Source organism: Cavia porcellus, unplaced genomic scaffold (assembly GCF_034190915.1).
Source record: "Cavia porcellus strain 051 isolate PalLab524CR breed Dunkin Hartley unplaced genomic scaffold, mCavPor4.1 scaffold_6, whole genome shotgun sequence".
In the NCBI taxonomy this organism is placed as follows: domain Eukaryota; kingdom Metazoa; phylum Chordata; class Mammalia; order Rodentia; family Caviidae; genus Cavia; species Cavia porcellus.
The window spans coordinates 78,341,343-78,366,912 of record NW_026947489.1 but is presented as its reverse complement, the minus strand read 5'-3'; the positions used below and the strand labels follow the sequence as shown (position 1 = coordinate 78,366,912).

Genomic DNA, 25,570 nt, shown 5'->3' with positions numbered 1-25,570 from the left:
ATCTTACTGAAAATATTTCTGTAAAAGCCAGAAAAATAAATACCTTCCTAAAGCAAAATATCCATCTGAGTTGAATAGAAAGGAACAAATGCAACCCTGGCTGTGATTTCTGCTCTACTCACCGGGGCTCAACCCATCTGCTCAGCTTCCAGGCTTGATTTTATTATTACCTCTTCAAAGACTTTAAAAATCTCAGAAGAGTGGATGCTGAGAAGTCTAATTTTCTGCCTAGAGAAATACTGAAGATCACTTGAAAGTATTCCGGCCCTCTAAAATGGGTCTTTTATCTGTTCTGGGGTATTAGTTTTCCCCTTTTAGAGAGACAGCTTTTAGGAAATAATCACTTTCTTAACTAGTACATTTCTTCTAGATATTATCAAATATCCAATCTTTTACAGAAACTGCCTACAGCCCAAGGAGAAACGGGAATATAACTGGGAGCCACTTTAACCCAGTGCTGGGAAGGCGCAGCATAAACAACCATTTCCCTGGAAATGCTGTTATCTGTGAATAAAGTGGCACTTTGGATTTTTCACCCGGAGCAGGTCCTCAGCCCCTGTCCATTTCCCTCCGCGTTCCCCACTGCATATCCCACAAGTTATGTCCATGCTTCAGGACCTAACTAGCGGCCACTGAGAGCAGATGTCCCACCTCAAACTTCCCTTGATACCACCCTGCACCGAGGGCCTCAGTACGCCCTAACGACCTACAGCCCGTCATCACTGTTTAAGAATGTCAGCCGCTCCCTGATGGCTACAGCAGTGTATTGTAGGAGACTTAACCCAAAAATGTATGCCGTTCATTTTTTGTTAGTATGTACATAAAAACAGTCGGGCCATGGGTTTAGCTCAGTGGCATAAGCACCTATCTGCCAAACACAAGACCATGAGTTCAATCCCCAGTACCAAAACAAACAAAAACACAAAGTCATCTTTCACTCAGGTTAGATTTCTATTTTAAAGAGAATAAAACAAACCAGTGTAAGAGATACAGGACTTCAAAACATTATGAAATCAACAATAGTTATCATAATGCCTTTTGATGTCTTCAAAATAACTGCAGATAACTTTGGACACAGTAAAAATCAAACAATAGAATAGAAACAAAAACAAACAATGAATGCAATAAAGGACTTGAAACAACAATTCAGGAGGCGGGGTAGTACTCCTCATTTGCCAGCCTACGCTCCAGAAGGGGCTGGAGGTCTGGCCGTTCTAGTCTAGCAGTGTGGGGCCCACACGTGGTGCTGGTTCCCAGACTGGACTTACTTGCTGGTGTGGCCTTGTTTTCTCTACACTCCTTAGATTTCTTATTTTACAGATGAGAAAACAAACCTAAGAGATGAAATATTTTGTTCACAAGGTTCTCCTGATAGCAGTAGCTGGTCTCAACCAGTCTCCCCTTATGAATAACATACAGGGCTCGGAGATTTAGCTCAGTGGTGTAAGCACCTGCCTAGCAAGTGCAAGGTCATGAGTTCAATCCCTGGTTAAAAAAAAAAAAAAAAAAAAAAAAAACTGCCAGATTGTCGATGTCCGCTCCCGGCCGGCAGGAAGGACACACGACAAAGCCTGGCAGTGGACAACCTTTTCTTTTATTTTCCTTCTCCGTACAGCCTGCCCTGGGATCGCTCCCAGCCGAAGCCTCCTTTGGTCCGCTCCCCGCGGCTCCTTCTGGGCTTCTACTTCCGGGCTTCTTCTTCCCCCCCAGGGGTGGCACCAGTATATATACGGATACAGTGTCCAATCATGTTAAAGTGAGCAAGGCAAGCTGATTGGCTAACATCATCAGTTGCCAGGCAGACTATATTGTTGAGCGGGTTGCTTACGCGGTAAGCAGGAAACTAACGTGCTCGATGGGAGGGGTAATCTACCTCAGGCTTTACTCTTTACTACAGGCCTCACGTCCGCCAAGTGAGGCGACCGGGCTCGGGGCTGCGGCTCCCAACATCTCCCCCTTTTTTATTTTTTTTTATAAATGTGCGCATCGTAGCCCTTCCTGGACTGGGTGCAGAGGCTTATGCCCTATGCGTAGGCCCACCGTAGGTCCTTGGCTTAGACCCTGGTCGGCCGTCCCATGGTCTGCCAAGGCCCTGAGGCCCTCGTCCTTTTTCTAGGGCCAGGCACAAACTGGACGGAACCTGGATGCACACAAGCTTGCACTCATTTCCTCTCCGTAAAGAAATCCCCTCGGAGAGAAATTTAGACCTGGGCAGCATCTAACAGTCCAGCGGCTTACGTGCAGGATGGGGTAGGGCCTGGCTTAGGTTGAGTCGCACCGGGGGAGTACGCTCTTACCCGTCATTGACTCTCCTACCCAGCTATGTCATAATTTTTTAGAGGAGGAGTGTGGGAAGCTCACCACCTCTAGACTCGGTCGTAGGCTAGGCGAGCGAGCCATGCATATGCCTGAGGATCTTCTTGTCCATTTCGGGCTATCGCTATTTCTATTCATCTTGTTGGTTGGTCTGTGATGGATCTCCGGTAGGGCAGGTCTGATCTTCAGTCGAGGGCTTTGTCGCCCGTGTCAGTCTCTCCGGTACCCACAGTGGTTCTCGTCCCGATTCCTGTGGGAAAACACAAACCGCGCCTCGGTTCCAGCTGACCACTGGATCCGGGCCCATCCATTGTCCTGTCATAGATAACCGCGCCTTTGGAGGCAGGCCTTGGCCTACTCCCCCTTTTTGTTTTTGTAAAATTTCTTTGAGGCTTCTATGAGCCCTCTCAATGATTCCTTGACCTTGGGGATTGTATGGGATACCATGTTTTAATTGAACCTCCATCATTTTGCAGAACTCATTGAAGGCTTTGCCTATATAGGCTGGTCCATTATCAGTTTTTAATATTTTTGGTTTGCCCCATGCGGCCCAAGCCGCCAGGCAATGATTGATCACATTAGACACTTTTTCACCTGTTTCTGCTGTTGCGAATATGACGTGAGAACAGGTGTCTGTGGAAACATGAACGTATTTAAGAGTCCCAAACTCCTGTATATGTGTGATGTCCATCTGCCAAACATCACCAGGGATCAAACCTCGAGGGTTTACTCCCATCGGTATGGCAGGTTTGTATGTGGCACAGGAGTCACATAGTCGCACGATATCTCGTACATCTGCTCTGGAAACATGGAAATGGTTTGCTAGTGTCCTGGCATTGACATGAAACTTATCATGGAAGGCACGGGCTCGCTCGATTGGTGTTAGTAAGGTAAAAATCCATAACGGGCGAGTGGCAGTATCAGCAGCTGCATTCCCCTGTGCCATAGGCCCTGGCAGGGATGTATGTGCTCTTATGTGGGTGGTGAAGACCTTATGGTGTCTGTTCTGAAGCAATGTCTGGATAGACAGGAACACTAATATAAGTCTGGAGGCGACACTGAGGTCCACACCTGCTGACCCAGGGGTGGCCCTTGTTGAAGGCTGCCATCCTGAGCTGTCCTGTCTCTGGGGCGGGGGCCCGCCTGTGAAGGGGGCCCCCTCTGGCCGTTTTTTGGCCCTCTAACATCTCGTCCACAAATACGGTTGCCCTGAGCATCAAAGACCGACCTACACTCCTCAGCTTTGTGTGATCCCCTCTTGCATCGCCCACAAACATATGGTTCTTTATTCCTAGGGCGAGGCCTAGCATCTGTATTGTTTGGGCAATGACGTTTAATGTGTCCTGGCTCCCCGCAGGCAAAACACCCTTTAGCCTTACATTCCCCTTCTAACCCGCGAGGTCCCCTCTGCTGTACAGCCGCGGCCAGGAGAGCAGCCACTCCCGAGTTGGAGAGTGGCCCCCCTATCTCTCTGCATATCCTAATCCAGGCGTTGAGGTCCTTGTTCTTATGAGGAGCTATCGCTGCCTTGCACTCCTTTGTACATTGCTCAAAAATCAGCTGCCTTACCAGCGGTCGAGCCACTCCCGGATCAGAAAATATCTTATCGGCAGCATCTTGCATTCGGGCCACAAAGTCAACAAATGGCTCTGTGGTACCCTGAATTACTGGGAAAGAACCCTGCGACTCCTTATCGAGCGACTTAGGCTCCTGACAGCTGGTCTCTTTGGCCTCCTTGCCATTCAACTTTCCCTCGTCCTCGGAGTCAGACGACTCCGAGGCTAGAGCCCCGTCCTTCTCCTTAGCATCTTTGTTCCCCTTGACGGGCCCCTCTCGGGAGCTCCCCGACTGGGCCTGCTCAAATACCCTGCGTACTTTTGTAAGCTCTTGAGAGCTTTCTCCACAACCACCCTCGCTCTTAGTGTTGCTACCTAGCATGTTTCCCATCTTTTAATATGTTACTCACCGCGTGAGGCCCAAGGAATCCGCCACTTATGCGTGAGCCTGAGGGGAGTCTAAAAGCCCTGTAGGTGCGCGCCACCCAGAGCCCAGGCTTATCCCCAACTCACCTGTCTCGCAGCTCTGTACTGGAGCGTTGTCCGCTGTCACGTCTCGGGGGTGATCAGTCCCCGGGCGGGCCTCCAAATGTCGATGTCCGCTCCCGGCCGGCAGGAAGGACACACGACAAAGCCTGGCAGTGGACAACCTTTTCTTTTATTTTCCTTCTCCATACAGCCTGCCCTGGGATCGCTCCCAGCCGAAGCCTCCTTTGGTCCGCTCCCCGCGGCTCCTTCTGGGCTTCTACTTCCGGGCTTCTTCTTCCCCCCCAGGGGTGGCACCAGTATATATACGGATACAGTGTCCAATCATGTTAAAGTAAGCAAGGCAAGCTGATTGGCTAACATCATCAGTTGCCAGGCAGACTATATTGTTGAGCGGGTTGCTTACGCGGTAAGCAGGAAACTAACGTGCTCGATGGGAGGGGTAATCTACCTCAGGCTTTACTCTTTACTACAGGCCTCACGTCCGCCAAGTGAGGCGACCGGGCTCGGGGCTGCGGCTCCCAACACCAGATCTCAAGGACCGGAGGTTTAGCTCAGCAGTGTAAGTGCCTGCTTGGCAAACGTGAAGTCATGAGTTCGATCCCCAGGAGTCCTGGACTGGACTAGAAAAGCAGGACTGGAAAAATGAAGACTTAGAACTAGAAGTCCTACATTCTAATTCTGGGTCTGATTCTTTAATCCATGAGTAAGAACAAGTTTGAGCAAGTTCGTGCAGTTGAGATCAAGGTTTTTTAAAAAGTTAACACTGGTACAACATCCTTCACAGTGGTCACAAGAACTGATGGACCCTGTGGACCAGGAAAGTTTTCCATTAGACTGCAACAGAGCTAGTGCATTGGTCCTTCACCTTTGTTTCGTATGTAGGGACCTTATGCAGAAAGTTAAATCTGATTCAGAGCCCTTTTGTGGTCTAGGAAAAGAAAAGTCAACCTTGCTCATACTTGAATCTTTGCCTCTAGGTTGTACAAAAGTTTTAAGTATTTCACAATCTAGACTGTTGAGTAGACAATCTGTAGTTCCCTTTTGCTCCACCCCATAGCCATTCTCCCAAAATGCTTATGTACCTAAGGACATTATAAGGACAAGGGACACTGACTGATAGGAAGCAAGCACAAGCTGTGTCACCTCCTGTCTACCACATCCCATCTCAGGAGACTAGGGTTCCCTCATCTTCCTTTTCTGTCTTCCAGAGTAACCTCTGGTCTATTAGAAATCAAATGTTGACCATCTCCTCTATGGGCATGGGAAAGAAAAAGGTGTTAATCCCCCACTCACAACCTCTGATAGTGTTCTCAGTCCCTGGCCTATAGTAGACATTAAGTGGTTGATGAATAGAGAAATTTCCCCCAAAATTTTTTTAAAAATTGAAAAAAAGTCACAAAAATTTTAAGACCAATTCTCTGGGTTTATGAATTTAGGACCCAGTACTCTAAGAAATGGTGCCCCATTTTCTGTTGTCTCCACAGAGCAGACAAGATGCTTTGCAACTAACGTACTCTGAGGAATACTGTATCAGAATCCTCCAACTGGGTCAGAATCCTCCAACTGATCTCAACTGGGGCACTTCCCTCAGGGGACTTCTGGCAATGTGTGAAGACATCTCTGATTATCAAAGAGGGAGTTGGGCTGGGGATTTAGCTCAGCAGGCATAAGCGCCTGCCTTGAAAGCACGGAGTTGTGAGTTTGATCATTAGTACTGATAAAAAAGAAAGAAAGAAAGAAAGAGAGAGTTGTCTTGGTTATTTTTCTCTCATTGCTGGGACAAAATACTCAACGCCCAAAATTAAGGAAGGAGAGGTTAATTTAGCTCACAGTTTGCAGAGATTTCAATCCATAACTGGCTCCATGGTGGGGTGGCATGGCACAGGAGTGACACTTCAAGGAGGCAAAGCAGCAAGATCAAAAAAGGGGAGAGCAAGCCTCTTTTCCTCCCCTACGTTGTAAGCACCCCTGAGGGTGGGTGTAGCGCTTACATCGCCCTACCCTTCTATTACATTTGATGAGGATATTTATAAAGTAAGGACCCTGGTCCCCTGCTATGTTAGTTAGTTAAACTCCTAAACTTCTCAAGTTGATACAATGTATCAACCATTACAGGAATGGTGGGGTGAATTCTACTGGTTAAGAGGCCTCCATTCTGCTAAGTATCTTGCAAGCACAGGACATTCCCATAGCAAAGAATTGCCAAGCTAAATAACTCTGTAGTCAAGGTTGAGAAGCCCTGGCTCAAAATTAAATTCATATTAAAGTCAACAGTATCCCTCTAAGGATTACACAGATGGCCACTGATTCCTCGTTGCCTCTGACCAGCTCAGGGACACAGCTGCCACATGAGGCCTCCCCAGCCGTTGCCCTCCTCACTGCAGCCCATCATTCCTTCATCCCCATGACACCATATTGACACCATCCCAGGTGAGTTGGTGTCCCAAAGCCTTTGTAAACTTTGTCTCTCTGGGATGGTCTTCTTTCCAAACCTTCCTGTGAAATGATTCCTGTTCTAGAACCCTTCCTGTGAAGGATAACATAGGCCAGCACAGCGTTTGGGGTGGGGAAGGATGGAATGTTTGAAAATTCTTTAGAACCGGCCCCTACACAGCCATGTGATCATGTTAAGTGCCACAAAATTGTACATTTTTAAATGATTGATTTTGGGTTATATAAGTTTCACTTCAATTTTTTAAGCTGTTACATATTTGAGCTGCTATAACAAATTACCATGAACTGCATTAAACAACAGTTTATTTCCCATAGCCCTAAAAACTGAGAAGCCTAAGATGCCAGTAGATCTAATGTCTCAGGCTTCTTGTGTGCAGATAATCACTGTATACTTCCTTGCCAGGCAGAAGAGACCAAAAAGCAAGCTTCTTGTCTCTATTAAGGCAGTAATCGTATTCACAAGGGCTCCATGCACCTCCCCTAGCTGTCTCTCGAAGCCCCCAGCTCCTGAGGCCATCATGTTGGAGGTCAGGATATAGGATCAACATGCTAACATTGGTAGAAGGAACACAAATATCTGACCCATAGCACCCTGCAAATGCACCTCCCTCTGGGAAGATTCAGTGGCCTGCCCTGCCTCAGTGTCTCCTAGTTTCTCTATGCTCTTCAACCCTCATATTGTTCTTAATCCTATCCTGTTATATTTACTGGTCCATCAGGGGACTGCGGGCACCTTGACAGAAATGGCTGTCCTAATTCATTTGTGTTCCCAAAGTGGGAGAGAAAGGATCCAGTGCCCTGCAATAAAACCCAGCAGCCAACATACTTAGAAATGAGCATTGTCATATGCACTTTTCTCTTCATTAACACTGCCTCACTGTTATACAGCAGCCCAGCCCTTCAATTTTCTTTCCCTGTGATCACTTAGGTGAAATAGACATCGGTACCCTGATTGTTCAGACTGTATCTGTGTCTGTGTCTGTGTGTGTATGTGCATGCGCGTGCTAGAAATCGAATCCAGATTTGCCTTAGTTACTTCCCCAGCCCTTTAATTTTTATTTTGGGACAGGGTCTCACCAAGTTGCTAAGTTGCCCACACTGGGCTCAAACTCATTATCCTCCTGCCTCCGCCTCCCAGAGTAGCGGAGTCACAGGTGTGTTCTCCACACCCATCGGTTCACAGTTACTTTGAAATAGCTCTATTGCCAAAGAAAACTTTGAAAGCAAAGAGTGACTGCAAACCAGAACCGTACTATCAATTTATAGGACAGTGACCCCCCGAGGAAGTTCCCTTGTCTAACTTTATCTGCTTGGTTGTCTCTTAATCCATGTGAAAACCATCTCTGCTCTACTGGGAAAGACATGAGCCAGTGGAATACAGTAATTTCTGTCACAATTGAAAGGGAACATAGGCTTTAGCCTAGTGATTCTAAGGACTTACAGTTGTGGGTCTAAAAGGATGTGTCTATAAGGATATTCATAACAGTACCGATTGTAAAGAAAAATGTAAATAAATATCATTTGGAAATGACAAAATAATGCAACTGTTAAAAAGAATTTAACTTACTGTGTACTGATATGGAATAATTTCAAAGAGAATGGTATATGTGCCGCATTTTAAAAAAAAAATTTATGAACTGTATACTGACATTTATACACTGACATACCATAAACTCCAGTATTTACAGTGAATGATTTGGTACACTTTAGCATATGTATACATCTCTGAAGCCATCGCCTTAATCAAGATACTGTACCACACCAAAGGTTTTCTTGTGTCCTTTAAAACTTCCCACTACCCCCTTCTGACCCCTTTATTCCCAAGTAAACCCTGCTGAGGGCACGTGTTTTGGGGTGGTGCTGGAGACCATAGCTCATGTAAACTCACCGCAACCCAGCCTGATTATCCTGGCTGAGCCTCCTAAATGCTGGGGTTACAGGCATATGCCACCCTCACTTGGCTCACTGCTCTGCTTTTGTGAATTAGTTTGCCTTTTCTAGAGCTTTTTATAAATGGAATCATAAATGTACTCTTTTGAGGTTGGGAAAATCTGGCTTTCACCCAGCATAACTTTTAATGTTCATCCATGTCTATACGCTAGTAGTCCATGCTCATTTTAAGTTGCTGAATACTGTCCTATCATATGAATGGGACATTTTGCTGCTCTTGCATTTTGGGTTTGTAGTTTGGGATCATTGCAAGTGAAGCTTGTAATTACAAGTCTATGGACGGGAATTTTTTTTCTTTAGTACTGAGGATTGAACCAAGGATCTAGGCAAGTGTCCTACTACTGCAGTCCTTTTTAAAAAATAACTTGTTTGGGGACAGGGTCTCACTAAGTTTCCCAGACTGGCCTCAGATTTGTAACCCTCCTGCTTTTGCTTTCCAGGAGGCATGTGCCATGTTGACCAGTATACATTTTCTCCTTTCTTTGACAAATAACTATGAGCGGAATGCCTGGATCATTTGGAAAATGTTTATATAACTTTTTAAGAAATGCCAAGCTGTTTTCCAAAATGTTCCATTTTATAGTTAAGTGAGGACAATCCCTATTCATTCCCATCCTCACCAACATTTGGCATGTCTTCTAAGATTTATTCATTGTATTAGATGTGTAGTAATACCTCATTGTGTCTTTGCCTTTGCAAAATTTTTATTGGTACATGTTTGCAATGCACAATAATTACATTAATTTTAGTGGTTTGTACATCTACATAACACCTCTAAATTATTTTTACGCTCCCCTCTCCCCTTCTTCCCCGCCCCCCCGCCCGTCTTCCATCTCTTGATTCCACTTGAAAAAGATCTACTTTATTAATGGATAAGGATATTTGAGCATCTTTTTGTGTGTCATTTTTACACACTTTTGGTGGAACATTTGTTCACATATTTCATCCATTTTAATAGGCTGTTAATGTGCAGAACATTGGCCTGAGCAGTTCCTTGGGGAAAAGAATGAGCCAATTGGAGGTCACAGATGAGGAGGACTTGATATTTTGCTCCATTTAGACTACATTTTTTTTATCATTTAAATTATAATTTTTAAAAGAGGCTGTTTTGAAAACATAGGTATCAAAAGCGTGTTTCAGAGTGGAGGAACGGAGACCGTCCTGCTTAGCCAACAGCACTTCAGAAGCTGCACTGGTAAAGAGTTTCGATCCTAAATCACTAATAGAACGATGAATCACTTCTCAACCTTTTGGCTAAGATTAAGTACAGAACCATGAGCATTTCCCATCCGTGGCTCCTCTGTCCTAGGCTTCTGGTTTCCTACCCTTTCCCCACTGAAGGCGATCTGTGTGAAGAAAACTGAGTGGCTTTCCAGCTGTTTTTGAGAAAAGGTTTGGTCAGTTACCCTCTCCTGGGGTACCTTCTTCCCACTTGGGATGTGATGCATGTTTGTAGATCTTATAGACCCTGGGTGAGTAGGCACATCACCCGAGTTCATGTCTGTTTAAGAAAACAACAGAGAATTAACAAGAAATGCTTTCTATTGTACTTTGTAATTTTGTTCCCATCCTATCTTTGATACATTAATTAGTTTATAAAATTTCACATAAATTAAAATTCATCTCCTAGGCTGATTTGTATCGGATTAATATATAACCATAAAAGATTAATATCGTGCTGCATGCTCATAATCCTAGCACTTGGGAGGCTGAGGCAGGGAACTTGCCATTAGTTTGAGGGCAGTCTGGGCTACATAGTGAGTTTCAAGACCAACCTGGACTACACAGCAAGACCCTGTCTCCAAAAAATGTTTTTTAAATTTAACCACAAAGACATATGGGCTATTCGCCTTAAAAATTTTTATTTTGCAGAATTACTATATTGTTGTCATAATTTAAATGTAATTGACTATGTCTGAAAATTTCCCTGTAACCCTGTGCTGAAATGGTAAATTTTTGCAGGTCAGTTCACTAGTTTGGTATCTAAGCTTTTTAATTACAAAATTAAAGAAACATACAAAGAATAGAAAAATACAAGGAAGCAGGGTATGGTGGCTCACGCCTGTAATCCCAGCACTTAGGAGGCTGAAGCAGGAGAATCATTGCAAGTTCGAGACCAGGCTGGGCTACAAAGTGAGCTCAAGGCCAGCCTGAACTGCATAGAGATCCTGTCTCAAAAAGACCAAAAAAAAAAAAAACAAGGAAAATGAAAGCAATCTGTTTCCCCAACATTCTGTAATGGCTGTTATCACTTTGGATGTTTTCCATTTTTAGCTTTTTAGAGTTTGGGGGGTTTTGTTTTGCTTGAGTTAGGGTCTCATTAAGCTACGCAGACTGGCCTCTAATGTGTGACCCTCCTACCTCAGCCTCCTGAGTAGATAGATAAAAACATGTGCAGTCACACTTGGCTCATGTTTTACATGCTTAAGCACATGAGTATTTTGAACAAAATGTACACACAGTGATCAGCTTTTTTCATATTTTGTACAGCAGGCATAGTCTCCCAGCTCATCAAACCTTCATTTGCAGCGTGCTTTGTAATGGCTGTGCTGAATGTCCTCATACAGGTGGCCAACTCCTGATCAATCATTTAAATACAATGACTACCCTATTTTTTAACCATAGTTTCCAATTTTTATCTCATTTATCTCACTTAGGTAAAGGAGCAACACTTGCTTTTTCTTTTTGGAAACACTGAAACAGGATACATTCTGCCCATACATTCTGCTTCCACGGAAGCCAAACAGAGAGCTAAATGGTTTTGTGGTCCTTCAGTACTATCTGTAGACCACCCCACCTCCTGTTTGTCAGTTCATTTTCGAACCTTGTTTCATAAATGAATCACCGGCAGAAGTGAGTGGACTTTTTAAAAAACATCAACCTGGGAATCGTGGCACCCACGTGTACGTAAATGAATTCAGAGCCAGCCTGAACTACAAAGCGAGACCTGTCTCAAAAAATAAAAACAAGAACATCACCAGCAGTGCCACCATCCGGAAGTTCTGATCCAATGAGACCAGGGTGGAGCCCAGACATTGAATTGGGAGGGAAAAGAAAAAACTAGGTACTTCTACCGTATTGCCAGTGTTGAGACCGCAGTGGCGCTCGAATTTCTGGTCTCAGTGCTGAGTGTTTTGAGACCCCAGACTACTATTGAGAGACTCCCCATTCCCCGCTGGCCCTCCCAAAATCATAAGCAGCTGTCTCAGAAATGCTAACACATGGAGGAATGGGGTGTCTCAGCGCTCTCCAGTAATTAGGCGGAAAGATGAGGGTTTCATGACAGCCACGTCCACCTCAGCCAGCCTGCCAGCCCCAGACACAGCAGGCACTAGAAGATTCCCTTCGGGGCAGAGCTTTTAACACTCACAGCACATCCACAGCTAGCAAAAAGCATGTGCTTTGGATGGCAATGTGTGTTTCCTGGGGTAATGAAGTAGCTGGCTATGAAGCCTCGGGGCTCCTGGACAGGTGAGGAAGAGGGATGAGCGTGCCTGGCACTCTAGATGGGCAGCCAGCGCCAGACGAGGGAGCTTCAGACCCAGGGTCAGAGGTGTGGATTGATATCTCATCTGTACTTTTGCTCTCAGCACAACTTTGCAATGTATCTGTTCCTTTTCTGTAAAGAAAACAGAATGAAATAGAATGATCAATTCCTTCTCTATGAAGAAAAAAGGTGGCAAATGAGAATGGTTGCCATAATTGTATCGTAATTACACCCTAATAATGTTGTCAGGTAATGCTCATAAGTAAATCCACAAAATCAAGGGTGCAGAGCTGACCAGCTGACCAACAGAGAGATTTCTGTTGCTACTGATGACCAGCCACCAGGACTTTTCATACATACCTTGTCAGCTGATGTGGGGGAGGAAGGCATACTCAAGAGGTGATGGGCAGACAGCTTCAGCTGTGATAAAGACAGCTGGGGGCGGGGTTTGAGGTGAATTCAGTGCAGACAGGAAGAGCTCAACAGTCAAGGGTTGGGGCAGGGAATTTAGCTCAGTGACATAAGTGCCTGCCTTACAATCACAGAGTTGTGAGTTCCATCCCCGGTACTGATAAAAAAAAGTATGAAACAGTCAAGGGTTTCACAAGCTTCCTGGAGCCGGTGGTGGTGATCTGCGGGCTGTTTGTGTCATTGAAGGCTCTAAAAGCTTGGCCATCACTGCAGTGATTCTGATGCCCACTCACACTTGAGGATCACTGCCCTTTAGTGGTAGCTTGTGTGTCCACCCATGTTCCACTTAACCATTCTGTTACAGATACCTTTATTTTTCATTTGGAGCATTACAAATTGTGCTTCTTTGAATATTCTTGGACACATTAATTTTTTTGCTGGTAATAGACACCTAAGAAGATTGTTTGATTATAGATTATGTATGTTCTCAGTTTTAGAATACAAGGTCAAGCAGTTTTTTAAAAGTGATTGTACCAAAAAGTTAAATAAGGTGATTGTACTAGTCTCTGTTCCCATCAGCAGTAATGAATAGTCCAGTTCTCTCACGTCATTTGATATTGCCAGTCTGAATTTGCATTTCCCTGATCGAGACTGTGCATATCTCTGTACTCATTAGCTGCTAGGATACCCTTGTTGATTAAATGTCCCTTTAGAAAAAATGAAAACAAGTATTTTGTGAGTGAGGAAGAAAGGAGGGATCGAAGGGAGGGTAGGGGAATGGGGAAAAAAAAATCAAGTTATTCATGTACAGGTACAAATTTTCTATGATGAATGTGGGCATTATGTGTATCTAAAATGTACCAGTTAAAGTCTGATTGAAAAAATCAGATGTTAGGGCTGGAGATTTAGCTGAGCGGTATAAGCGCCTGCCTTGCAAGTGTGCGGTCATGAGTTCAATCCCTGGTAAAAAATGAAAAAGACAAAAGAAAAAGAAAAAATCAGATGTCCCTTCAGATTTTTGTATATTTGTTCATTTGACTGTCTTCTTTTTCCAGTTAATTTTCATTTGTTGCCAGGCATGATGGCACACACTTGTAATCCCAGCACTTGGGAGGCTGAGGTAGGAGAATTTCCATGAGTTCAAGGCCAATCTGAGCTCCATAGCAAGACCTTGTCTCAAAAAACAATTTTCCTTTGTTGAATAAAGAAAATATTCCATCTGCAGTTTCTTTGTTTGTTTTGAGGCGGAGGGTACCGCAGATTGAACTCAGAGCTTCTGCCCTGAGCTACATCTCTGCCCCTTTTGTTTTTTATTTTGAGAGGGGATCTTGCTGAGTCGCCTCTTCGGGGTTCAAACCTGCAGTCCCACAGTCAGGGCTCCCATAGGGCCAGGATTAAGGCAGCACACCACCACATCCAGCAGTACCTCCCTTTTATAACTGTCTTTCTATTCTCTTAGACATAGACTAGTTTTTCTTCTCCTTTGAGATGGAGTCTCACCATGTTTCCCAACCTGGTGTTTTTTTGTTTTTTGTTTTTTTTGTACCCAGGGATTGAATTTGTGACCTCATGCTTGCCAGGCAGGTGTTTATGCCGATGAGCTAAATCCCCAGCCCTCCTCACAACCTAGTCTTGCACATCTGGGCTTGAACCATCTTCCTGCCTCAGCTTCCAGAGTAGCTAGAACTACTAGCACACGCCACTACACCTGGCTAGATGTTCTTTTTTTCTTTACTTATTTTTTTTGGTACTAGGGATCAAACTCATGACGTTTCGCTTGCCAGGCAGCACTTAGGCCACTGAGCTAAATCTCCAGTCCTGGCTAGATGTTCTTAATTTTTTCCCAGTACTAAGAATGAACCCAGGGCATTCACACTAAGCTGCATTCCTCATTGCCTTTTATCTTTTATTTATTTGTATTTTGAAACAGCATCTCACTAAGTCACTCAGTTATACAGGCTGAGCTTGAACTTGCAATCCTCCTGTCTCAGCCTCTCAGAGTGCTGGTTTTATTAAGTGTGTACCACCAAGACCAGCACAGATGCTTTCAATTTTAATTATCCATTTTTTTCCTTTAGGTTGATATTTTATATCCTGTTTGCCACTAAACCACAAAGATACTCTCCAGTGTTTTCTTCTAGAACCTGTATTATTTTTGCTTTTCCCACTTAGGACTATAGTTCACCTGCAGTTGATTTTGATTTCTGTGTATCGTGAGGCAGGGGTCAGGATTCATTTTCCCACGTGTGCATGCAGTTTATCCAGCAACATTTGCAAAGCCACCTTTTCTTCACAGCTCTGGAGAATCTGCTGTGTTATGCATCAGGAACTGTACATGTGCAGGTCTCTTACGGATTCTCATTGGTCTGTTTTTCTATTGTTTATACCACTCTACCTTAATTACCATAATTTGTGATAAATCTTGACAACTAGTAATATAAATACTGCAGGTTTGTTCTTCTTCCTCATGTTAATCTTGGTGTTTCCTAGTCCTTTGAATTTTTATATAAACTGCAGAATCATCTAGCCTAGGAAAACCTCTCAAATTTTGATTGGGATTACACTGGATATATAGATCACTAAGAAAAAGAACATCCTTAAAATACTTCACGTACAATCCATATCCATGGTATTTTCTCTATTTATTCAGGCCTTGTTAATATTTGTTTCTTTCATTGGCAGATTTGATGTTTGTCTGATAAGTATTTATGTCAGTTCCTCTTGAGTCTTCCCCAATATCAGGACAACAAGCAGGATATAAAACTGAGATTATACTTTGTCTTAGTTACTTTTTACTCATTGTTGAGACAAAATACCTGAAGCCCAAAGTTCAGAAAGGAAAGGTTTGTTTCTTACAATTTTTTGAGGTTTCAGTCCATACTCAGTTGGCTCCAAGGCAGGGTGGCATGGTGGGGCCACAGCTCATGGCAGCTGCAAACAGCAAGGCAGAAACCGGCAAGAGAGCAAAACACACCTTCTTCCTGCCATTACATCATATCCTGGCTCCACCCCTAGGTGGGTGTAGCACTCACACCCCCCAATCCAAGCCCTAGACAATGAACCAATCACAAATGCACAATGCAAATGCATGAGGCCTGGGGGACACCAACATAAACCATGACACACTTCATTTGCATTAGAGTGGTGCTATGGTTTATGTCTGGATGTCCCTCCAAAGCCTCAGGTGCTCATAGGTGCGGCTTGGACCAGTGACTGGATGGTGGGGTTGTGTACTCCTCAGTGGGTTAGTCCACTGATGAATTTGTCACTAAAGGTGATGTTAGGAGGTAAAGGCTGGTGGAAAGAGGAGGGTCACTGGGATTGTGGCCAGGACAGATGTGTCTCACTTCCTCCTCCCTCAATCTCTTGCTCTGTTTCCTGCTACCATGCCATGAACTGTTTCTCCTCTGCCATGCCACCCTGCTTGGAATGAAACCTCTATAAAATGTTAGCCAAGATAAACCTTCCTTCTTTAGAGTTGTGGGTGTGGGATATGGTGTCTCAGGAAGAAACTAGGACAGAGGGCTTCTATCCAAATGAAGTAAAAGCTGGGCATAGTGACGCATGCCTGTAATCCCAGCACTTGGGAGCTGAGGCAGGAGATGCACCGTGAGTTCAAGTCCAGCCTGAACTACATAACCAGACCCTGTCTCAAAAATTTAAAAAGAATAAAGAAGGAGAGGGGCAGAGGGGGAGGAAAAAGAGGAGAAAAATAAGAGGAGGAGGCATAATGAGTGTTGGTGATGACATGAAGAAATTGGGCCACTTGTACGCTGTTGGTTGGAATGTCAGTGCAGCCACAATGGGAAGTCATAAAAGATAATTCCTCAAAAAAACTAAAAATAAAATTAATATATGATTCAGCAAATCCACTTCTTGTTACGTGCCCAAAAGACCTACAAATAGAGTCACATCCATGTTCACCCATATTCACAACATTATTATTTACAATAGCCAGAAAGTGAAGGCAACACAGGTTTTCATCCGTAGAGGAGCAGATAGATAAAATGTGACGTATGCATACAGTGGATAAAATGGAAGAAAATCTTGATATGCAACTACTTGGATGAATCTTAAGAACATGATGCTGTGAGTGGGAGAAGCCAGATACATATATGAAAACACTGCATGATTCCATACATGAAGTATCTACCCAGAAAGCCAAAAATCATTGAGACAGAAAGTAGAATTGTATTTCCCAGGGCAAGGGCACAGGGAATGGGTTCACTGGATAGAGTTTCAGTTCTGCAAGATTAGAGTATCAGGAATGGATGGCAGTGATGGCCAGACAATATTGTGAATGTCCTCAACACTCTAAAACTAACCATACGCTTCAAAATTGTTTACATTTTATGTGTGTTTTACCACAATTTAAAGTTTTTAAAGAAATTTTGAAAACTAAGATTAAAACTGATTTTGGATCCTGGCTTGGTAGTACACGCCTGTAACCCCAGCACTTGGGAGGCTGAAGCAGGAGGATCACCATGAGTTCAAGGCCAGCCCGGGGTACATACTGAAACCAAGGCCAGCCTGAACTACATAGTGAGACTGGAGATTTTTAGCTCTCAGGACGGAGCGCAAAGGTAGACAGTAAGTTTTACTGTTTGGTGTCTAACTGTGCATCGTTGGATGACTTCATCATCGTCTCATCTGTGAAATGGGGAAACTCATCCCGACTTGAAGTAGGTTTTCACGCAGTTGAAACTAGAGGTACAGTGTTGATATTTAAGAAATGTCACCTGAATATGAATCTGTGAAAGCAAAACAGCATCTGAGCGTGGAACAGAGTAGTTCCCGGTTTCTTCCAGATAACTAGCATTGGGGATGAGACTGAAAATACGCCACTTACTATGGATTTAATTCCTCTGTTCTGCCTGGCTCTCTCTGCTATCATTTCATTTGGTTGCTCTCTAACCGCATGCTATCTATCCCCCAAATCTCGTATGTTTACAAGTGGAACTTTTGGAAAGTGGTTGGACCACCGAGGCTCTAACATCAGTGATTAACCTATTGATAGATTCATAGTTTGATGACACTATTGCAAGGTGATGAAAACTTAGGGAGTAGGGTCCATTCGAAGGAGTAGATTGTGGGACATGACCATGGACTGAAACCTCTAAATTGGTGAGCCAAAATAAATCTTTCCTCAAGTTGTTTTTGACAAGTATTTTGTCACGATGACGGAAATATTTCCAACACACATGTGTAGTATATCTGCAGCCCAGGAGTTTTCTTAGTGTCTACATCACCGAGTCTCTCCTTCCAGCAGGGAAAGGCTCCAGAGGGGTGGTTTTCCTTCCCTGTGGGGCCATGTACCCTCCAGAGAGTGAGCCTCCAGTGCAGGCTTCCCTGCGATCTGCCCTGGGGAGATGTCTGTGGGCAGGGAGCACCCTGGGACAGAGGGCCCTGGGGCACAGCCTGCTGTAGCTTGGGCTCCTCAGGATGCTCCTTGGGCAGGCAGAACTTTGTCTTCCTCGTGGGTGGACTACTTCGTGCCGCCAATCAGCCAGGACTTAGCTAGGAGAAATTTTTAGGAACAAACTCCACAAAAACTCCCCAACCAGAGAGAAACCCTACAGCTTCTTATTAAAACTAGCCTAGGGTGTCACTCAGTGGTAGAGCATTCCATGCAGCATGACTGAAGTCCTGGGTTTCATCACTGGCATCAAAAAAGTAAAATAAAAATGGTGGTTTGGCCTGTGGAGTTAAGTCCACACCACACACAGCTTAGACTGAGCAGAGTGCTGCTGACTGCAGGTGACCAGAAAGACACCAAAAGCATCAGGGTTGTCAGAAGGACAGAGACCAGCAATGGGAGATCAGAGGCCTGCATATGCATTTTAAACCAGGAGCTGTCGGTGGGTCTTTGTTGGCTCACGCTTGTCAACCTTTGCTGGTGGCAGACAGAACCCGCAACAATCGTCTCAAAAGCCACTCTGAGATCACTGTAGTTTTGAAACAGCAAAGATCAAGAGAGGTGAGATAGCTTCTTTTTCATCAGCAAGTACAACTGATATTCTGTTTAAATGAGGGCATGAGTGTATATATAATAATAGAAATATACGGAGTCCACCAAAGAAAGGATACATAAGGAAAGGGAAATCTTGTATAAATATTTTAATACCAGTAGGAGAAACTGCGCCTTCCTGTGAAGCAGGCTCCACTGTGCTGATTGGTAAAAGCTTCAACCAGGAGACAGACTGCGCCTTCCTGTGAACCAGGCAGTGCATGGGCTGAAAAAACCAGCAAAATCCCACAGATGAAGGCCCTGGACAGAATGGTATCCAAATGCAAAAGCACTTAGCACGTCTGAGATGTGCTTCAGAGCTTTTTTATTGAAAGAAGTCTTAAAATGTAACCTGGGGACTGGGGATATAGCTCAGCGGCACAGTCCCTGCCTGCCTGGCAAGTGCAAGTTGTGAGTCCAATTCCTATACAAAAAAAAAAAAAAAAGGAAAGAAGGAAAAGAAAAACAAAAGCAAAAACAAAAACCAACCTCTATTTTTGACTTAATAGGTTTTTTTCTAAAAATCTAGCTGTTATTATTATATCTACAATTCTGGCCCCACTGCTGAACCTTAAGCAAGTTCACCCAACTTCTCTGATTTCTCTACAGCACAAAGAACCCTGAAGAGTAAGGACCATGTGCCCCTGTGTGGTGGGGCCTCGCAGAGCCCTTCCCCGCCCCTCACTCTGCCTCCTCCCTGTGCTCCCGGTAGCTATGTTCCTCTAACATTAGCTTCAGGGCATCTGCTTTCCCTGTGCCTTCCCCGTCCTCTGTGAGCCAAGAGACCAGAGCCTCTGCCTGGCACAAGGGACATTGTGACATTCTGGGTAAAGATATCAGTAGGTAGAAGGATCTGGGTGGTCATCACTGAGCACAGACATCACGGGTGGATTCTCTCGTCCACCACATGTGTAATAGAGCACCTGCTCTATGTCAGGCCCTCTCCTGGCCCACAGCCTTAAGGGTGAACAGACGAGTCCCCGCCATGCTGGGACCTAGGACTGTAACAGGGGGAGAAGCAGTAAGCAAACCGGTCAGCAGTGAAGTCAGCGAGATGAGTTTAATGGCGGCAGGTGCTGTACCAAGCAGTAGGCCTCTCACTGTGAAAGGCGGTGGCTGGACAACGGAGATGGAAGAAATTTTAATTTCCTCCTTCGTGCTGTTTGCATCTTCCAAGTTTGCCATCAGCCTGGAAAGAAAAGGGTTACTCCAGGGCAGGAGAAATGTGGAGATGTTTAAAAAGATTTCTTCTCTCCCTATTTCCCCTACTTTCTGTCCTCTTGTCATTGTGTTGTGCTTATAATTACATCTCAGGGAGCCCTGTTCTCGGTCCCTTGGGTGCGTGTTTACCTGCTGCCTGCTTAACCAGCCCAAGAGCAGCTCCCATGGGCCTTGATCAAAACATGAGTTCATCAAACACGGTTCCCCCTGGAGGATGACACAGCCCTGGTGGAACTGTGTTTCCCCACCCCAAGGAGGGTCCTGAGACTCTAAGTGTCTCTTCCTACCAGCCAGTGAGAGTTAGGCCCCAAACCCCCAACAGATGAACGAGTTTAGGGGTGAAAGTAAATTACACTGGCCCATCCCTCTATCCAGGCTCAATTCTAGTATACAGATTTTTCCAGGATCCATATTGCTCCTTCAATGGACATTTTACTATAAGCCACAGGTCCTCAGAGTGGCTCAGCAAGTGGAAAAGGCTCCCCAACTTCTCCAGGGGAAGGAGGAGGCACCTGAAATTCTCAAGTTTCCCCACTGGACAAGCAGCCTGCCTGCTGCCGGAGTCACAGGAAGGGAGATACAGCAAAGAAAGGCTGCCCGGTGGGCAAAGAAGACGAGAGACAGGAGCCCAGCAGAAGCATTCAGTTCCAGGGCAAGGTCCAGAGCCAGAAATAAAGCCAAAGCAGAGCTCAGGAAGACGTAACTCCTGAGACACTCCCTGGAAGCGGCAGAGGGTGGGAGCTTTTCTGGATACCTGCCCAGCCCAGTTGGGAGGCGAGAGCTTCCCAGGGCATTCAGCCCCTCCAGGCACCCTTTCTCCCACCGTATCCAACCGTTCTCTGTGTCTGAGGAGGTGGCTTGGCGCTGAACGGTCAATTGTGGGAAAACAGAAGAGCCTGTGACTTAAAGGTCTGCAAAGTCTAGCTGCCATGCAAAAAGCCGAGCCCTTTTATTATAAAGTGACTGTTGTTATATATTAAAAACAAATCCCTTTTTAAAAGCCAGGAAGACAAATACTCAGATACATCGATTGCTTCAGCTAATGGATTATGGGGACTATTTTTCCTTTCTCATATATTCATATTTTAAAATTAAATTATGAATTACAAAAGCAGTATAGGAACAAAGGCTTTTAAGGAGGCAGTGATATAAGATACATGAAATAAAAACTCACAGGCTGGCTTTTATCACTTCCCCAAAGGCACTGCCCACACAGTGGGACTGCAGTTAGCAGTTCGGAGCATAGGACGTGTATTGTTTATATCATTACCTTTTGGTGCTGGGGTCAAACCCATGGCCTCACATATTAAGCATGTGCTCCACCACTGAGCTTTATAAAAACAAAAGTTAGGAGACTGAGTATCACACGGGCTAAGGCATAGAGAAAGTTCTTGTGGAATAGGGGTGTTCTACAGAACTGGACAGCCAGGACAGGTCTGCACCCTCAGATAGGGCTTACGGGTATTATTGGCCCTTGTGCTATAGCTCTCCTGGTGGCTGCGTTCCTGGGAGGGTCAGGACCAGGATTCCCACCCAGAAATGATGGGGAGTCAATTGTGCTCAAGGGGATCTACTATGTTTGAACTCAAATACTCCTCAAAAGTTGTGTGTTGGAGGCTTGGTCCTCCAGGCAGCAAGACTAGAAGTGGGGCTTTTGGAGGGCGATCGGACCATCTGGGCTCTAACATCAGTGGGTTAACCCACCAATTGCTTCATGACTTGATAGCATTATTGAGATTCGATGGAAATTTAGGAGGTGGGGCCTCACTGAAGGAAGTGGTCCTCTTTCTCTTTCCCTCTTCCTCTCCATCTCCATCTCTCCCTTCTTCCCTCCTGGCTGCCACAAAGTGAGACACTTTTCTTTGCCACACTCTGCCACCGTGATGTACTGCATCACCACAGGCCTAAAGCAATGGGAACAGCTGACAGCCACTGTTATTCTCAGGTCCTCTGTCACAGTGACAGAATGCTGACAAACACAGAATCTTCACTGTAATTTCCTTCAACAGACTTCAAACCAAACTTGAGAAATTTCTGAAAGACAAAGCTTTGGGGAAACTTTGGAGACGTGAGCACGCACTGAGGCAGGGTGAAGACAAGGTGCACCCCAGCCATCTGACTTCCCAGACTGGGCACACTCATGAAAAGGAGGTGGCTTCTGACTGAACCCCTGCTGGCAAGATGCTCTGCAGATCAGGAAGAAATTAAAGGCCATCCTCTCCAGGGGTCCCCCAACAATCTAGTCTAGGCAGCCTCATATGCTGCCCCCAGGCCCCAGCACCCCAGGCCTGGTCTGCTTTGTCTGCTCCCATCCCATGAGCACCTTTCCTCTTCTGATGCCCATGGTTGCTGTGGCAACCCAGTCAGCAGTTCCTGGAGGGGGCGGGGCTTTGGCTGTTGCTGTTGACTCTAGAGAGAGCCTAATCCAGCCAAGGTCCGCACAAAGAACCGCCTAAAGCACCTTTAGAATTTGCTCCCCTGGTGGTTAAAATTGTTGGCGAAAAACTGAACACTGACATGTCCAGCAGAGAGAAAAGTAAATAACTAGGTGTAGTTTCTGCATGCTGTGTGGCCATTTAAAAGGCTGTTTACAGGAGGATTTTAAATAACACAGGGAAGTGCTTGGAACAGCAAATCTAAAGTGGCTTTAGAAGAAAATGTTCCTCAAAGAAAGGGCTTGGAAGCCATTAAACCTAGGAAACACTGAATATCTACTCTCGAAGATTCACGATGCACCTCAGGCTCTTAAAGCCTCCAAGGAGTCTTCTGGTCCAGCCACTGGATCGAGCTGGGTTTAGTTGAACACTCTCCCAACCTGTTGGATGACAGGCCCCTTTCTGTAGAAATCTTCTCCCAGCCGAGGCTGAGGCAGTCGCCCTGCCTTGTTGCCCTTTTGGGGTGGTCAGCTTGGGTCCAGCAGGTGGCTGACCTCACACACTTCTCTGGAGGCCTCGCGGGCTCCTCCAGCCAAACCCACATTTCAGAGTCCAGGTGTGTTTCCATGCAGATACTGATGCGCCTACCATTCCTTCTTCTTTACGTGGTGTCTACCACAGGAAATGAACAATAACCCTGCTGCTGCCATTAACCTGCCTTTAGAGAGGACGCCAGCAGGTGCACTAGTTTGCCTCCATGACCGGCGTAGGTGGGGCCCAGCATGTTCAGCTGTGAGTCTGACTCCGGGCAGCCAATTGGCCTGGCTCTGGCTCTACACCTTCACCCCTTCCGTGCTGGGAAGCTTCCCGAACTTGGAGTAGGACAGCTCCCCATCGCAGACCTTCCCGGATACCTGCCACAGTGTGCCGAGCTGTTCGCCTCTTTAATCCCCGCAGACGCTAGGCTGCAAATTCCTGAAATTTGCCACGGTGCTTAGACATTGTGGGCATTCAACAGCTGCTTTCACCATTGCACTCAACTTGGTGCGTTACTTTCTGTGTTAAATAGCTAAAGCCGAGATACTTTACATCTGGTTGAAAGACTAGTTGTGGCTGAGTGCCCATTCTCATTTGCTGCCTCACAGAATCCTGATTTTCCTTGAGCCATCAGTGTGCCCACCTACAAAGACTATTTCCAGCCGGGCATGGTGGCTCACACCCGTAATCCCAGCACTGGGGAGGCTGAGGTGGGAGGATCATTGCAAGTTCGAGACCAGTCTGGGCTACAAAGTGAGCTCAAGGCCAGCCTGAACTGCATAGCGAGACCCTGTCTCAAAAAAGACAAAAAAAAAAAAAAAAAAAAAAAGACTATTTCCAGCTGGGCCTGGTGGCATATGCCTATAATCCCAGCACTCGGGAGGCTGAGGCAGGAGGATCGTTGCAAGTTCAAGACCAGCTTGGGCTACAAAGTGAGCTGAAGGCCAGTCTGAACTGTCTCAGAAGACCAAAACCAAAAAGACTATTTCCCAGCCTCCTTTACAGCTAGGGGTGGTCATATGACACAGTCCTGATCAAAAAACTGCAAAGCAGAAGTTATTACCTGTACCTTCCAGGGGAACCTTTTCAACTTTCACATGCCATTCTGGCTTTTCTTCCTTCCCGCTACCAAGTGGCAGGAGCTGGAGCAGCCATCCTGGGACCATAGGCAAAATGCAAGACGAAGGCTTTATCTATGTCAGGGTGGGGAGGCAAAAGGACTGAAGGTGCCTGAATAGTTGATGATGCTGTGGAAATACTGCACCTCCCAGAGCTGCCCACATCTGGACCTTTTTTCAGTGCTCAGGATCAAACCCATGACCTCGTACAAGCTGGGCAAGTATACCTACTACCACTGAGCTATACCTCTAGATCTGGGATTCTTGTTAAACAAACAGCAATAACCATCATTTCTTCTTCTTCTTCTTCTTCTTCTTCTTCTTCTTCTTCTTCTTCTTCTTCTTCTTCTTCTTCTCCTCCTCCTCCTCCTCCTCCTCCTCCTCCTCCTCCTTCTTCTTCTTCTTCTTCTTCTTCTCCTCCTCTTGCATATAGCAGAGACTGAATGCTTGTGCTCAACCAAATCTGTTTCCAAATGCATTCAGGAGGAAATAACTAAAGTACCCTGAGCAGAGGAGGGGCAGAGCAGCAGTGGGGAGACTGAAGGTCAGCTCAGGAGCCATCAGCAGAGACTAAGGACAATGGGATGAGGACATCTTGGTGACAGTGGTGAGGACCAGATTATTGCCACCTTAGCCTGGGAAGAGAGAAGAGGATCTGAACTCACTGAGCTGCGTCTGCCACCTGGCAGAAGGGGGATGGGGGGAAAATTCAATTTGGTTATTAAAAAGTAAAAAAGAAGTTAAGATCTCTTGCATACCTGAGTTTGACCTGAGAGTCATGCATTGTGCATTGCCCTTGTGATACGTGTTAAAGAAACCTGTCTAACAATACCTGACCCACAGCCTCGTATACCAAGTCTGAGCTGGTTACCACAGCCCTGCCACCAGCCCCCACCCAATGTCCTTGTGTCTGGGTGTAGTTTGGAAAAGTCTCATCGGGGAGAAAGATCATTGTAGGATTCTGGATAATTTCATGACAGTCTTCCATCTCCCTCCATCCTCCCAGAGAGGACACACATCCTGACCACACACATCCCTCCCCCAGCAAGCCCATGGTTCTGCATTCTGGCTCTTCAAGACCTGGGCCACAGTGAAAGAAGTCATTGCTGACTTCTTTCAGCAATGTGAACCTAAGTAGTAACAGTGGCTCGGGTGTACTGAACACACACGCCAGCCCTCCTGCGTGCAGTGTCCCGATTTACGGATGAGGAAGTGGAGGCCGAGAGAAGTGAACGGTGATGAGGTAATTACCCTGGCCCAGGGGCTTGGGACGGCTGATCCTGGTCACGCCACAGTCCCTGCAAAATCATGCCTGGAGCCCATTCCTGGGCCTCCCTTACGGGCAGGAGGAACCTGGGATTCAGTTCCGGCTCCCATTAAACGGAAAGTCAGTGCTGAGGCAGTGAGGACTCGGGCTGCCTGCGTTTCCGCAGTGATGCTCCTCACGCCATGAATTATTCACACCCACATCCAGACAACAGATCAATAATGCAGGAGGCAGAGCCTTTGGCAGGACCCAGCTTCCAGCTGAGCAGCCCAGCAGCCGGCTGCCAGCTCCTGGGAGAGCCCCCTCAGGCCTGATTGCGTGGCAGTCACAAGAGTTGTGCCCTGCCGGGTTGTACTGGGTCCTCTGAAATCCACCTGCCCTC

The 25,570-nt window shown here is 45.7% G+C and overlaps 1 protein-coding gene across 1 annotated transcript in view; it reads left to right on the top strand.

Moving 5' to 3' along the window:
* Positions 1 to 25,570, top strand: part of Gosr1 (golgi SNAP receptor complex member 1) — a 74,727-nt gene that overhangs the window by 48,289 nt on the left and 868 nt on the right. The gene's annotated exons all lie outside the window — the stretch shown is intronic.